The sequence below is a fragment of the Chrysochloris asiatica genome, unplaced genomic scaffold (genome assembly GCF_000296735.1).
Source record: "Chrysochloris asiatica unplaced genomic scaffold, ChrAsi1.0 scaffold00238, whole genome shotgun sequence".
In the NCBI taxonomy this organism is placed as follows: Eukaryota; Metazoa; Chordata; class Mammalia; order Afrosoricida; family Chrysochloridae; genus Chrysochloris; species Chrysochloris asiatica.
Genome location: NW_006408756.1, coordinates 1,411,181 through 1,426,698, shown reverse-complemented (window position 1 = coordinate 1,426,698; position 15,518 = coordinate 1,411,181).

The following is a 15,518-nucleotide window of genomic DNA, read 5'->3' as shown; positions in this document are numbered from 1 at the left end:
CATCACCACCATCACTACCACCATCACCATCATCACCATCACCACCACCATCACCACCACCAACATTACCATCATCATCATCATCACCATCTCCATCACCACCATCACCACCATCACTACCACCATCATCACCACCATCATCATCACCACCATCATCACCATCATCACCATCATCACTACCACCATCATCACCACCATCACCACCACCATCACTACCATCATCACTACCACCATCATCACCGTCACCATCATCACCATCATCTCTACCACCATTATCACCATCACCATCATCACCACCATCACCACCATCATCATCACCATCATCACCATCACCATCTCCATCACCATCATCACCATCACCATCACTACCACCATCATCATCACCATCACCACCATCATCACAGAACAGCATCTCCAGCATCACTTTCCCAATAAGTATCATTGACTTCAGTAAAATTCACCTACTTTATTGTACAGTTCTGTTAGGTTTGGCAAACAGACACAATTGTGTGACCACACACCAAAACACTGTCATCCCCCAAAAGTTCCCTCATGTCCTTTATATCAGCTCCATCTCCACCCCAACTCCTAACTACCACCAATCTGCTTTCTGTACCTAAGGTGTTGCTGTCAAGTGCCGTGGAGTAGGACCTGAGGAGCAGCTGGTAGTTTGAACCGCTGACCTAGGGTTAGTAGTAGTGCTAATTCTACAGTTCCACACAAGGAGCTCTGGTAGCGCAGCGGTTACGAATCAGGCTGCTAATCTCACGGTCAGCAGTTTGAAACTACCAGCTGTTCCATGGGAGAAAGATGAGGTGTTCTGCTCCCGTAAAGATTTATAGCTTTGGAAACCCTGTACAGGGTTGCTATAAGCCGGAACTGACTCCACGGCACATAACAACAATAACAACAGTGGGCCCACTCAGCAGAGTGCGTTTTTAGGTCTGCCCCATTGCGTAGTCAGTATTTGTACTTTATTGCTGAGTGGCGGCTGCATTTTGGGGGGTTTTATATTCAGAGAGAGATACAGACCATGAGAAAGAGAGCAACATAGAGTGACAGAAGAGACATACACAGACAGACAGAGAGAAGGGAAGGAGAGGAGGGAGAGGAAAAGGAGAGGAAGATGAGGGAAAGGAGAAAAGACAAAGGTGAAGGAACAGGGAAGGAGGGAGAGGTGGGGAGAGAGAGTTAAAGAACCAGGAAGTTTGAGGGAAACAGAGCGGGAGGGGCTGGGCTGGCAGGGGCACCTAGACTGCTTCCTGATTGCTGACTGAAGACCATCTTGGCAGAGCAGACCCCTGTGGGAGGTAACTACCATAGTAATTGTCTGAGCCTGGAAGCCAGAGACCACCCAGGGAGGAGGCCAAAGAGAGACAGCAGACATATCCCTGAGGGTGAGAGCATCCTCCGGGCTGGGGGCCAGTGCCTCATGCTCACTGGATGTCCACCCCACCTGTGCCACGACTGTGTGCTACCTGCTGATGGTCCATAAGCTCTTTCTCTGGTCAATAGTGTGGCAGCCCAGGACACTCAGGCTGATGGGTGTCAGCTGCTGCTGGCTGGCCAGACAAGGACACAAGCCCTCCTAGATGGGGCAGGTACTCCCACCCAACATCAACAAGGCATCTTGGAGTGGTTTCCCCAGGTAAAGGCAGGAGCTGACTTGATGGCCACAGGGGACAGCACAAGGTGCTGGCAGTCTGGCAACAAGGACAATGAGACCCTTGCTGGGGCTGGACAGGACTGGAGGGCACCATGGAAAAGATGTAAGGAACTGCTGGACCATGTCTCAGGCCTAAGGGAGCGTTCCTCTCTAGTACAAAGTGTTCTAATGCAGCTTTGAGAGCAGTAACATTCCAGCGAGGAAGACAGACAGACAGTGAGGGAGAGGGAGAGACAGAGAGAGGGGCCTGGCAGGGACAGGGAGGACACAGGTGTAGGAACACAAGGGCATGAAGGAGTTCTAGGACCTCATATACTCAGGCTTCACGGGAAATGGAGACACCCACCTCCTGGGTCTGTCTCTTGGGGCTCGCATGCTCCTTGTTTGTTCTCATGATAAGTGGCAAGGGGGTATCTGGCTCCCAGGAGTGGGGGCAGCTGGAATAGATGCAGAGAAGTCCCTGACCCTGTATTTGAAGGGGGCCTGGGTTCCCAAGGGCTGTGGATAGTGCAAATGTTTGTATTTAGCAAGTTTATGTTTCTAACGTAAGCACCTCAATGCCATGATCTCCTAGTCGCAGTGCAGTAGCAGAACCTAGACTCCATGAAGAGTGTGTGACAGGCAACATGGCCGGGCATAAAGGCCAAGGGCCGGGGCTTCCTAGAGTGGCTCCTGTCTGGTCCATCTATGGAGGTAGGATGGTTTACTTGATGGAACTTACTGACTCACCCTATGGGAGGGCCTTCTGGAATGTGAGGTCCTGGCCAAATGGATCTTGTGACTCCACTCTCCCCCAGAGCTACAAGTTGGAGGATGACGGGCAGGCTTGGGCAGTGCCATGGCTCTGTCAGCAAACCCATTTGTAGGGAGACCACACAGGTGGTCTCACTCCTGCCCTGGAGATGCAGACGGCTTTAGTCTGGGAGGCGCAGCCAAGGCCGGGTCGATGTGGGTGGCAAGAGGAGGCTCCTTTGATGCTTGGGTGAAGGGTACTGTGAGGGAGGTGGGCTTCTCCCCACCCCAAGTCTGCTTCTCCTTGAGGGGGCACCCCAGGTCTCCTCAGGTCTAGAGGCCAAGCTGGGACAGTGTCTGGGCAACCCAGAGTAATGGGTCCAGTTGTATCTATGCATGTGACCTTGCTGGGGAACACGGTCACACTGGAGTGTGCAGAGTCCCAACCCCATCTGAGTGGTACCCTGTAAAAGAGATGAAGCCTAGAGACAGAGAGGAGACGGTAATGTGAAAATATCTCTACAGTACACCAAGGACCACCAGGGCCACCAGAATCCCGAGGAGAGAAGGCAAGACTTTCCCTGGAACCTTTGGAGAGAGCTTGGCCCTGCTGACACCCTGACTTCTGACTTCTGGCCCCAAAGCTAAGAGACAACACACATCTGTTATTCTGAGCCACCCAGGAAATGAAAACATCCAAACCGTGTCACTAACACTGGGCTCAGAATGCTGAGAGCTGGACAGTAGTGTCTAAGGTGGGTATGACGCTGTTCCTGCTGTCCAGGCCTCAAGGCCGCTGTCCTCACCACTGGGTGCCCTTTACCAGATGCATGTGGGTGGAGGTCTCCGCTGTCCCGGCCCAGCACACACATGTGGGTGGAGGTCTCTGCTCTCTCAGCCGAGCCTCTGTTGTCCTGGCCCAGCATACACATGTGGGTGGAGGTATCCACTTTCCCGGCCCAGCACACACATGTGAGTGGAGGTCCCCACTCTCCCGGCCGAGCAGGCGCTGCCAGTACACCATCCTTGGGGCTCTTGCCTCACGGGTTGAGGTGGTACTATCCTAAATGGTCTATCCTGGGCACCTGAACTAGCCCTTTGAAGGCTCCTGTGACCCAGGACAATGGAGTCAGGTTCCTGGGAGCTGCTTTCTACGCGGTGGCCTCCCTGCAAAGGACAGATGGAATTGAGACGTCTCGGGTCATCTGCTCTGAGACACAAAGACTAGGGAATAGCACACCGATGGTTGCTGGAGCAACTATGGTAACAGCGTGCCAGCCCACAAGCTGATGTTCTTCAAATCAGCCTTTGCACCAAGAATGAACAGCCGGTTAGTTGGTGCTTGAATACCCTTCCTAGTTATAGTTTGATGTTGCTTTTTCTAGGCTAAATCCACCGACAGGAGCTTGAAGAATGTGGGTCACTGGCCGCAAGGTTGTTCCAGAACCTGCAGAGTCTCCCCTTTTTCTCTTCCTCTCTCTCCTGGTTTGGAGTGGGGATGATGCCATCAGACAGGCTGAGGTCTGGGTGCCTCTGAAGGTGATGTCAGGAGCCAGACTCACCACAACCACCCCAAGCCCAGCTCTGAGTCCAACAGATACCACAGCATGCTGAGGCTTAGGGAGCCGGTGGGGCCCAGTTCTTCCTTTCTTTTAATCATTTCCTCTCCAGAAAACCCCACTGGGATAGAACTTATTGAGTTCAGAATGTTCCAGAGCATGCTACCAGGCTGCCCTTGTGTGAACTCCACAGTCCTCCTCCCCTCACCCGTCACCCCTCACCCCATGATGAACTAAGGATAAAGGTGTCTTCCAAAGTAACCACAGCTCTGCCCCACAAAGCTGGCAGCTGGGCGTCAAAGTCAAGTCTTGCATTCCCAGCCACCCTGAGGCATGTGGCTCTGTGGGCAGGGTGCAGGAAACAGGGCCCAAGCCAAGGTGTCAGGGCACACAGGTGGTCCAGGGCCTTCAGGCACCCCAGGTCCTAGTGGCCAGTGTATCCCTCCTGTGAGGACGGAAGACCTGCCCTTTCCACGAACAGACCTGAAATGTTTGCTCCTGATTTGCCTTTCAAATTGCAAAAGCCAGTAAGCCCTTCATAATTTCTGAAGGGACGCTGTCTGGACATTCTCTGGGAGCCGGTCTCAGCTCCCAGCAAGGTGGTAAGCGTGCTGACCTCCTGGGCAGAGGCCGCTAGGGCAGGCCACACGCCAGGTTCCTTGGAGGTCTCTGGGCCAACATTTCCCAAGGGGGGTCAAGGTGACACTAATAAGGATTCCCACAGGATAAAAAAAGTTCCGACCGACTGGTCTGCTAGAGACCAGATGGATCCCTGAGACTGTGGTGGAGACCCTTCAAACTCCCCTGGCCCAGAGATCGCCTTTCTACCAAACAATGGGTAGGCCTGTAAAGTGGACAATAACAGCCAAGAGAAACTTGCTCCTCAGAACAATCAACCACACAAAGGCCAAAAGAGCAGTACTTGCCCCCAAATAAAGCTCAGAAGGTAGAAGAGGGAGGAAAGGGGAGTGGATGGAACTGAGGAACCCAGGGAGGAAGAATGCTGTTTGCGCCACTGAAAATGCTGCAACCAATACACCAAACAAACTGTAGAAACTGTCGAATGGAAAACTGCTGTGCTCTACAAACGGTCACGCAAACCACAATAAAATCTTCAAAGAGAACAGATCTAGGGAGGAAAACAATTACTATAAAATAAGAACGCATAAACTAGGCGGCCTTCACCTGCCAGTCACTCACAGGCGCTTTCGGACGTTCACACCTGTCGGACCCTGGCTGGCATCTTTCTTATCTGAGGAGAGAGCAAGCCTCCAGAAGCAGCAGTGCTTAGCAATTTGACAGCACTTTCTTTTAACTTTTATTTTTACAGTATTGTAAAAAAGAAACTTACTCTATTAATGTTGTTGTTGTTGTAAGTGCCGTCGAGTCGGTTCTGACCCATAGCGACCCTGTACAGGGTTTCCGAGGGTGTAAATCTTTACGGGAGTAGAAAGCCTCATCTTTCTCCCATGGAGCGGCTGGTAGTTTCGAACCGCTGACCTTAAGGTTCGCAGCCCGATTCGTAGCCACTACTCTATTAATAGACAATATTAATTATTTAAAGAAAAACATTGTGTCACTAATGGTCTAGAAGCTATTCTCCAAACTGAAGCTTTAGCAACTGAGTCCAGTTTCAGGCACTTGAAGTGCTTGTACAACATTATCAATGAAAACCATCAGCTCTGCTTACATGCCCCCAGGGATGGGGAGCTCACTACCTCTCAAAGGCATCTCTACTCAGCTTGAACTATAGGAAGTACTGCTCCCAGCAGACTCCTCACCTGAGGCCCTGTCCTCACTTGAGTCCTCTTCCTCTTAAGGAACAAGCTCTGGCTAATCCCTGGGTCTCCCCTCCCAGTCCCAGCACCTGCCTCCTCAGCAGGTGGGACATCTCCATCCAGGAACCAAAGATGGGTTTTTCCCTCTAGGGGACAGTACTTTACACAGACAGCCCAGAGTCCTGAGGCACCCCAGGATCCCTAGGACCAGCAGTGACTATGCATAGACTCCTCCCTCTGAAGAGAGGAAGGAGTATTTCATAAATAACTGTGCAGTGGAGGACCATGTTCCCACAATCCTCTTCTCACTGTGGGAAGCCCCCCCCCCCACACACATACACACACACACAGGAAGAGGCCAGGGCCCTCGCCTGCCCTTCCACTTTGGTTTCCATGGCTGGAGTTCTAAGTTATACTCCCTTCCCCCTTACCCTGTTCTTCTCAGGATTCACACACACATACATGACTAAATTTTGTAGACTTCTTTTAACATATATTCAGTTTACTGAAGCCAAAAAGGGAAACTTGTGGGCTGTTGTTGGGACTTGCTGTTAACACTTGACAATGCTCCTGAGCTCTGGAGAGAGCCGGCTTCCTCCCGGGTCCCACTGAATGTCTCCTTTGAGAAGGAGCACCTTCACCCTCATTTTACAGATGAGACACTGAGGCTCAAAGTGGGTGGTGGCAAACTGTTCAGGCCCCAGAGCAGGGATGGGTTGTGTCTGGTATCCCCTCTCACCCTCACCACTTTGCTGTTACACTGTTTTATATGGGATCAAATGGTCAGCAGCAACTGAAAAGATTAGACAGGAAGCTTAGGGGGCGGGCAGTGAGTTTATGTTCATGAGACAGGATCAAATGTAATCAATGTTCCTAAATGTTACATGTAGAAACTGTTGTGTGTATGTTTTGTTGTGTATATTCTCAGCAAAATAAATTATATATATATATATATATATATATATATATATATATTAAGGTCATTTAATCATAAAAGACAACAGGCAGGAAACCACAGGGCTCCCCAGACGAGGGGACCCGCCTCCTCTGCTCACATCCCCAGGACTTCCAGGGGTACTGCGAGCGCACCCTCGGGGGCGCACAGGTGAAGGGCTCCAGGCCGGATCTGGGAGCTGGGCAAAGGCGGCTGTGACCTTCACATGCGCCCTCCCACTCGCCTACAGTCTCTTCCCTGTGTCTCCCCGCCCCCGCCCCACCCCATAGCCTTTCAACAGACTGAGGCTGGAGACTGCGGCTTCCCTTAACTAACCCCACGTCCGATCCAATGGCCTCGACCACACAGCTCCAGTGTTCGAATTCTCACTCAGTTCAAAACCGACTTGCAGAGTGGCCCGGGTAGCGGACTTCGCCTCTCGGTACTTGGTCCTAGGCTGGCGCGGGATTAGTATGCGGACAGCGCAGGACTCCACGAGGTTTCTGAAGGGCTCCCCAGCTTGAGAGAAGGCGCGGAGGAGGAGGGAGAACGTCACAGTCTCCTGCTCCCTGCCATTCACGCTTCTCCCCACGTCTCGCGTTGGGCCCCGCCTCCGCCTCTCGCGACTGTCAGATTCGTGGGCGGATCTGAGGCGGGCCGGGCCACCCGGACGCGGCTGCCATTGGCCGTGGTGGGTGGGCCGGTCCCGCACCCGGACCCCATCTCCTATTTGCTGCTGGGCGGGCTCACGGATGAATGAATCAGGAGAGGTCCGCGCGCGGCGATCAGTACTGGGAGCGCAGCGTGGCGGCCGGGTGCGAAGGTGAGTGCCTGGGGTACGGCGCGGCCAGGCAGCCTGGTGGGGAGGGGGGCGGAGAGGGGGAGGGGAGTAGCCGACCAGGTGCGCTAAGTTCGGCTTCTGACGCCATAGTCGGCAGGTGTCCGCTGCGGTGGGAGGAGGCGCAACGGGACTGAGGTGTAGCGGGGCTGGCGCGGTGAAAAGGTCCGGGAGTTCGGCGTCCTGTACCCTGGCCTGCTCCCAAACCCTTCGTCTAGGCGACATGCGGGACCGAGGGAGAACCGGCGACCACAGTCCAGTCGCTTCAGGGAGATCGGGCGCAAAGTGCGCCCCTTCTCGTTCCTAGCTCCCAGGAGGGAACCCCTCGAGGTCAGATAAGGCGGAAGAAGGGGGCCGGGTCCCTACTTAGCGGATATGGAGGGGAGGGATGGGTGAGTGGCGACAGGTCGCGCCTGGGACCGACGCGTCTCCCGGTGCCGCGGGCTTGTGGCGGGTCACCCACCTGCGACGTATGCTGCTGTGGCCGGGGGTGCGGAGTCTAGAAGGCGCAGAAGTTTCGTGCAGCCGCGGCCTTCCTTTGTTCGCGCCAGCAGCTCTCAGGACACCTTGGGGAGAGGAGCGCGGGCGGAGAAGTCCCTGCGGGCCGGCCTTCTAGGCGGACGCACTGGGCTAGTCCCCAGTCTTGGCGACGCCGGCTGCGCCCCTGTCCCCGCCCCACCACGTGAGGCCCCCGCTTAGCACAATGTCACGGCTGGGGTGGGGACGAGCTCCCCAGGGCGCAGGCGGAAAGCCAGGGCGCCCCCGCGCAATTGACTGGCAGCCCCGGCTGGGAGGATGGAAACTGCAGTTGGCCGCGCCGAGTGAACACATTGGCCCGGGACTGGGAAACCTGGGGCCTACGCTGTGATTTCCACCTGCCCATTGGAGCCTTGGCCATGCGTAACGCAGTGAGGAGAAACCGATAGGGCGGCTACCGGCCCGCGCCACCGCTCCGCGCCGCCTAGAGACAGAAACCAGCATTGGGGACCTCCCACGTGCTATCTTGAGCGCTAGGCTGCCGCGGGTCCACGTGCAGCTGCAAGGGGGTCGGTTAGGGAGGCGCTGCCCCCTGTCTGGAGACATGTTCGCAATGACAGTACTTTTCCACATCGACAAACCAGATTTTCAGCTCCCTGCTCCCGCGTTGTGAGTTTTGGAACTCGGGTTACCTCTCTCTAATTGGAAGTTGATTCTGGAGAGCAGGGCTCCCACTCAGTGCAACAAGAGCATGTTTTATTGGTGGGGGTGGGGGGAGGAGAATGAACTTAACGGGAGAGGTAGCCTCAGTTTCCACTTACTAATCTAACAACAATAATGACATTGGATGACTTGTTAAGTTTGTAGAAACGTGCCTTTTCCACCGTGTGAAGTGCTTTGGGGATATCCCCGTGTGATGGCTGCAATCACGCCCATTTTAAAAGTGAGGAAACAGAGTGGCCTGGTGGAGATGTTTGAATCTAGGTTGGTTTGACTCTAGACTTGAACTTGAAAGTGTTTTACAGCTTTATTACTAAAGAGGGAAGAAGGTAATCTGGGAGAGCTGAGTCCCAAAAGATGGGCCACAGTTAGAAGGGCAAGAGAGTGTGATGCTGTTCAAGGCCCTTGGATATAGAGAGGATGCAGTTTGGGGGCGAGTTACACAGCCCAGGCTTCTGGTCACTGCCTGCTGGTAAGGAAGCTTACCAGTTTCTTCCCCAGCACCTGTCCTTGTACCTGCTGGGTGATTATTCAGGAGACTAGTTATGGCCTAACTGGGCTCCCTGGGTGTAGCCTGGAGCAGATGCTGGCCACAGCAAACCAGGTGGGCCTCGGAGGTGGGCAGGGTGAGGGTCATGTGCAGGGTCACTTGGGGCAGCTTTTCTTTTGTTTGAGCAGCTGGTCCTGCCAGTGGACTGACTGGCTAGACAGCTGGTAGCCGGGAAGTGGGACTCCGGTCTCATTCTCACCTGCTCCAGAGCCCCTTTGTGGCAGCATCCCACCCACAGCCACAGCCACTGCAACATGCTGAGGAGGGCTCTCCTTCTGGAGAAGACCAGTGGCCAACAGCCCTGCCCCATACCCACCCTCACTCTCCTCTCACATTAGCCGCAGCCCACTCAACTTGAAGACCAAGAACCAGAGCTTCAAGTTCCAGAGCAGACCCACAAGTAGGACAGTGTCCAGGACCCACTGCCCCTTGGGAGCCCTGTTCCCCCCAGGGACCCCTGTCATTGAGAATGCCCTATCTGCAGAATGACATGGAGACAACCTCTTGCACACACTTACTTACCAGCAGCTGGAGTGACGTAGTCAGCGGGGACATGAGTGTGTGTGAGATGGAGGAGGGACAGCAATGGACCTACCTCATGCTCAAAGGGGCTCAGTACACTCATGTGCACATGGCTTTCAAAGCATATGCGAGTACATGCAGAGCTCCCAGCATTCACGTGTGTGTGTGGAGGGGAGGGGGCCAGACAGGACTCCAAGCAGTGGCATTTCCAAGCCCCACAGGGTACCCAGACCCCACCTTAAGTGGCTAGGGCCTGGGTCCTTTCCTTCACCTTGGGACTCTTTCCCTCCTCTCCATGATGTCACATCCATGCTGTAGGCAGGAGACTGAGGCTCAGAGAGGATCTATGGCCTGAGTGAGGTAGGAGAGTCTGCATAGCTCCAGGATAGCCTCTTGCCCAGTCACCTTCTAGAATCTTCATTGAATTGCCGAGGGGGGGGGGAAGGGGAGGTTGGAGTCCAGAACAGCCTCTTGCTCAGTCGCCTTCTAGAATCTTCGTTGAATTGCTGGGAGTGGGAGGCGGAAGGGGGGGTGGGGGGGAGTCCAGAACAGCCTCTCGCTCAGTCGCCTTCTAGAATCTTGCATTGAATTGTGTGTGTGTGGCAGGGGGGAGGGAGTTGTTGTCTACTCCTGGGATGGAATGTTATGAGTTGGAAAAGAACACGAGTTTGAACACACCTCCTCCTCCATCGCCTCCCACCCTCCCCACCCTCCCCCTCCTTACGACACTGGTTACTCCAGCCTCAGTAGGTGGTGTTCTGTCACAAAGTGTAGCAGGGTGGTCCTCACTGAGCAGCAGGACCCACCAGGTGGGAGAAGTCCTTCAGGAGAGCATGGCCCCATAGCCGGCCTCCGCAGGAATCCAGAAACAACCCTTCATTGTTGGTCCATGCAAACCAGGTGACTTCCTACCCCCCCCTGCTCACTCCCCCACTCGCTTGAAGCATGCAAATTGGAGCATGTCTGGCACTGCTCCACAACACCCCAATCCTGCCCTTTGGTTTCTGTGACTAGCTCTTAGCTTTACCTTGTTGTTGTTGTTGTTGTTATGTGCCGTAGAGTGGGTTCCGACTCATAGCGACCCTGTCCAGGGTTTCTGAAGCTGTAAATCTTTACGGGAGCAGAAAGCCTCATCTTTCTCCTGCAGAACAGCTGGTAGTTTTGAACTGCTGACCTTGCGCCCAATTCGTAACCACTAGCCTTACCTTAGAGGAATGAAAGTCCTCCTCACAGGAAGGGATACCAGTATGGATTTAAGAGGTGAGAGACGAAAGCTAGCCAGACTCCCTGGTGGCGTGGGAAGAGGACCTGGGTTGGAGTGTAGCCAGGAGAGGACTCAGCTCTCCCATCTGCAATTTATTGGAGTACACAGAGACAGACAAAAGTAAAGCTGGGGGCCTCGCCAGCATGTGGTCCGAGCACACAGCTTAGGAGAGGAGTCAGTGTGTGCTGCCACCCCACCAGGGGCCAGGCCTCCGTGGGCACCTATTCAGCCATTGCTGCAGTCAACTGTCCTTCTGGGAGCTAGGGTAGGGGTGGCAAGGACCAGCGTCCACCCATCCAAGGCTCAACTGTGAATCTGGTCACCCTGTGCTAAAAGCTGACTCTGCAAATAGGCTCCAACTTTGAGCCTTCGTCCCTGAGTAAAAGAATGAGCAGAAATGAACTGTATGTAGGAAGGTATTCCAGAGACCAGGAGTGGTCAGCTGCTTCTGTGTGCCACTTCTCATGTACAAATGCCTGGGGCTTGCTGGGGAGTTCTTCTCTACAGGATCCAGTGTTCCCTGCCTTCAAGGCCAGTGCCGCTGAGTCACAGAGAGAATGGTGGTCTCTCCCCAAAACAGTACACCCACTTGCCCACACACACACATGGCCTGTATACACACATACACAAATGCACACACGCACATGGCTGGTACCCACTCACACAGATACACGTGCACACATGGCTGGCACACTTGCACACATGTGTGTGCATACATGGGTGGTGCACACATACATGTGCATTCACCTGGCTGGTACACACTCACACAATACACATGTGCACATGTGCATGGCCTTACACACTCACATGCATATACATACCTGGCTGGTACACACTCACACACATACGCATGTACACACACATGGCCTGTACACACTCACACACATACGCACGTACACACATGCACCACCTACCTGTACACACACACATACACATACATGTCCTGTACACACACATACACATGTGTGCACACACATCTGGCTGGTACCCACTTACACACATATACATGCACACACACACAGCCTGTACACACATACACATGTACACATATGCACCACCTGCCTGTACACTCACACACACACGTCCACCCACATAGCCTATACACACTCACACACATGCACTCACAGACACAGTATTGGTACACACACATGCACATCTACATATGCACACACCTGCACAATGCACATGGGTAGGTGCACACAGTACTCATTCGTGCACACACTAAGCACTTTTCTGCCCACCAGCCCTGACTAACTCTCAACAGACCCCCACAGCCCCCTCTCTGCCTCTGAGTGGTCAGATGAGTCTAGAGACAGCTGTGCTCTCCTGGGCAGTGCCACACTCCCCACACAGCCCCCTTCCACAGTCCCAGGATGCATTACACTCCCCTCAGTCCCTCCACATAGCCAAGGTGCGTCACACTCCCCACAGCCCCCCCCACACACATAGCCAGGGTGTACCACACTCCCCACAGCCACACACACACACACATAGCCAGGGTGTACCACACTCCCCACAGCCCCCCCCCCCACACACACACATAGCCAGGGTGTGCCACATTCCCCTCAGTCCCCCCTACACATAGCCAGGGTGCTCAGCATCTATCCTCTTCTGAGTAGTGGGAACCACCCGGCTATGGAGCAGCCTCTTGCACCCCAGATGTTCTCTGTGAGCAGGAGGCAGCCTGTTGTGAGGGGCCGAAGGGGAAGCAGGTGCTAGACCCAGTGGCCATGGGGGCCAGGGAACAGTTTGGGACAGGTGGCTGGGGCAGGGTTGTCAACCTCCAGATGAGGTATACTAAGCACTCCAGCTGCACTTGACCCCCAGTCCTGGGAGGCCCAGCGCCCGTTTCCAATGAAGATACTGCAGGTAAGGAAAAGCCTTCCAAAGAAAGATGCCTGGACTTGGGAAGGGAAGATGCTACCTGAGGCAGAAGCCCGTGACAGTGTGTGGGAATCAGAGGGATGATAGCAGAGGACCTGGGAGCCAGCTCCGGAGGTGGGCGCTACCGGTGTCTTGGGCCTCTGTCCTGCTTATGATGCTAAGGAGAGGGGAAGCCCCTCTTACCTGGATGACAATTAGAACGGGATTTTAAATTCAGGAGGCAGCAGATGGTCAAGAATAGATAGCGTCGAAGGAAGAAATCCAACCTGCACTGAAGAAAAACAAGGCTCCAGGAATTGAGAGAATACCAACGGAGATGTTTCAGCAAACGGATGCAGCTCTGGAAATGCTCAGTTTATGCCAAACCACCGGAACAGATTCAGATTTGTGCCCAACCCAAAGAAAGGTGCCCCTACAGAATGTGGAAATTATCAAACGCTATCATTAATGTTAAGGAGCTCTGGTAGCGTAGTGGTTGTGAATCGGGCTGCGAACCTTAAGGTCAGCAGTTCGAAACTACCAGCTGCTCCACGGGAGAAAGATGAAGCTTTCTACTCCCGTAAAGATTTATACCCTCGGAAACCCTGTACAGGATCGCTATGGGTCGGAACCGACTCGATGGCACTTAACAACAACAACAACATCATTAATGTTAAGGAGCTCTGGTAGCGTAGTGGTTGTGAATCGGGCTGCTAACCTTAAGGTCAACAGGTGGACAGTTTGAAACTACCAGCTGTTCCGCCAGAGAAAGATGAGGCTTTCTGCTCCCGTAAACATTTCCAGCCTCAGAAACCCTGTGTGTGCAGGGTCACTATGAGTCGGAACCGACTCCACGGTGCTTAACAACAACAGCAACAATCATTAATATTACATACAAATAAAATTTTGCTGAAGGTTATTTTCAAACTGATTGTAGCAATATGCCAGAAACCCAAGCCAGATCCAGAAGAGAATGTAGCCTGACGCTGCTGATGTCCCAGAGATCTTGACTGAAAGCCAACAATATCCGGAAGAGGTCTAGTTGTGCTTTATTTAGGTTATGAGGATCATAACCAACAATGGATAACATTGCAAAGAATGGGAATTCCAGAGCACCTAATTTTGCTCTTACAGAGCCTGCACATTAGACCAAGAGGTAATTGTTAGAACAAAACAAGAAAATACTGACTGTGTGGTTTAAAATCAGGAAAGATGTATGTCAGGGCTGTATCCTTTTACCATAGTGATTCCGTCTGTATGCTGAGCAAATAATACAAGAAGCTGGATTCTATGAAAAAGAACATGGCCTCAGGATTTGAGGAAGAGGCATTAACAGGCTGAGATATGCAGAGGACACAACCTTGCTTGCTGAAGCAAAGAGTACTTAAAGTGCTTACTGATGAAGATCAAAGAATGCAGCCTTCAGTATGGATTACAACCCAATGGTAAGAAAACAAAAATCCTCACAACTGAACCAATAAACAGCATCATGATAAATGGTAAAAACATTGAAGTTGTTAAGGATTTCATTTTACTTGGATCCATAATCAACACTCACGGAAGCAGCTGTCAAGAAATCAGACAACATATTGCATTAGGCAAAATCTGCTGCCAAAAACCTCTTTGAAGTGTTGAAGAGCAAGTATGTCACTTGGAGAGTTAAGGTGTGCCTGATGCAAGTCATGATGTTTTCAATCACCTCGTATGCATGTGAAAGATGGACAATGAATAAGGAAGAGCTAAGAAGAATTGATGCTTTTTAATTAGGGCGTTGGTGAAGAATATTGAAAGTATGGACTACCAAAAGAACAAACAAATCTGTGTAGAGGAAGTCCAGTCAGAACGTCCTCAGAAGTGAGGATAGCGAGACTTTTACTCAATGTACTTAGGGCATGTCATCAGAATGGGCCAGTCCCTGAAGGAAGGACAGCATGCTTTGCAAAGTAGAGAGTCATTGAAAAAGAGGAAGACCCCCAACGAGATGGACTGTGTCACAGTGGGCACAACACTGGGCTCAAACTCAGGACCAGGTAGAGTATCATTCTGTCGTAAGCAGGGTCACTATGAGTCAGAACCAACTCAATGGCACTTAACAAAAACAGCAGAAATTTAAAAGTAGGTGATACGCGTGATTTCACACTGAGCTTTAAATAGGCATGTCAGAGATGCTTAACTGTTCACTCAGGTCACAGTATGAATGTGAAGCCATTCTCGGATTGTTAAGATTTTTATTTTCAAGCGGAAGTTCCTTTCCTCACATACAGTCCAACTCTAACTCTGCTCTGGACCTGATGCGCTGCAGCTATCTGTCCCCCCTCCTCCCCCACACAGCACAGGACCCAAGACCCCATTTCAACAGCACAGTCACAGTTGGTTTGCCCAGCCTCCAGTGCTGAGTCCAGATTTTGCAGGTCATTTATGTGGTGCCCACCACAGTGGCTCCTCAGGACCCACATTATCTTTTCAGAAGTGCTCGTCAACGCTGCGCTCCTGTCTCCCACATGCAGCATGCAGAAGTCCTCTGAACACATGCCCTGTTCTGAACTATGCTCTGGATACTCTCTGTCCTTCATGGTCTGACCCCCATCGCAAGCCCCTGGTATTTACGTACTGTC